We start from the raw sequence: 1,555 nt of genomic DNA, 5'->3' as shown, positions 1-1,555 counted from the left end.
TATTGCAAATATGTTTTTTCTTTCTTTTTTTTTTTTTATAAAAAAAAATAAAGCCATAATCTTTAAAAAAAAAATTTAATAAAAAAATTGGGTATTTTGAAAAATTTAACAAGATTTTACTGAAAATTTTAATGGAATGGGGCACTTGAAATAAATTAAAAGTTCGATATCCTTATTTAAGAGTTTTTGAACTTCAAACATACTTTCAGAACACGTGAAAGTTCAAAAGAGTTTTATAAAGTTTTCTCATAAATTTATTTATTTAATAGCTGCCATAACAGTCTTATCTTTCACTATCTCACCAAGAAAATTACTACCATGAAGTAATCTCAATTGTAATTTTCACTCAATGAAATAAAAATAACTTTAAAATTATAACTCAAACAATGCTTGTACTGGGATCCTTTAAGTTAGATAGCTAACCCCATGCTCGTACTGGGATCCTTTGAGTTAATAATATCATAGTCAACTCCTAAATCTCACTTTGAGTACTTCATGCAACAACTATAACCTACCCTGTTAATTATAGGCGCAATTGTCACCAAACAAATATTTTCTCTTGGGTCAACTATCAACGTAGAAACATTACATTGTCCTATTTTATGGGAAAAGTAATGATATTGAATAAATTATTATATGTCAGTGGTATAAAAATCTACTAAATATCATTCATTTTTTGAAAATATTGCCCATAATTTCTCAAATTTGGACGTTCTATTTTTCTAAGGCTCCATTTTTTTCGACATAAAATAATTTATGAAAAATATTCTCCATATTTTTCAGTGATCAAAAAAATTTAATAAACCATTTTCTGAGTTCGAGAACCACAGGATCACTGCCTGACTTCTGTCAAAAGTTGCCGACTGTCTTCTATCGTCGTCATTTTTCGTACAAGCTAAATGTCGAAAAATACTTTCATCGGAGACTAAGTTGTCAAACTCTCAATAGCTTTTGAGACAAGTGATAATTTAACTTGGTATCAGAGTCAAAGGTCTTGAGTTAAAACCTTAACTCCGTCATTTATCTCTCATTTCAATTAAATATTTCACATGTTGAGTTTAAGCCCACAAGCAAAAAAAAGTGTTAAAGTAATGATTAAATAATTAAATTTACATTTTCTTTTTAACTTAAATTTTTGGGACAATTAATAATTTAACGAGTTATGAACATAGTTCACCTCCAAAAACAAATATTACATTCAACCTATTTTGTTAAACAGGAAAAATTGGGGACATTTCTGTTGTTTTTTTATTGGGAAAATAAATTAAGTACATTGATTATTTCTTTTCCAAAAAATTTCCCTTGTTCTTCGGTTGGTAGAAAGGTGCCTCAACTTGTGAAGAGTTCCACTAAGTAGTGTCTACCTAAAGCAGTGCATGCGCTTTAAAGGTGCATAAAGCAGCCATCATTGCATTCCAAAATATACTTGTTCATTGTAGGAAATCTGGCAGAGATGGAAAGGCCAATTTAAGGCATGATGAAAGAAGTTTATCAATCAAAAGGGAAAAATTGGATCTGTAAAAGATTTCTTCACAGAAACAAGAGGACATATGAT

The sequence above is a fragment of the Corylus avellana genome, chromosome ca1, assembly GCF_901000735.1.
Source record: "Corylus avellana chromosome ca1, CavTom2PMs-1.0".
Lineage (NCBI taxonomy): Eukaryota > Viridiplantae > Streptophyta > Magnoliopsida > Fagales > Betulaceae > Corylus > Corylus avellana.
Note: the sequence above shows the minus strand (reverse complement) of the source record.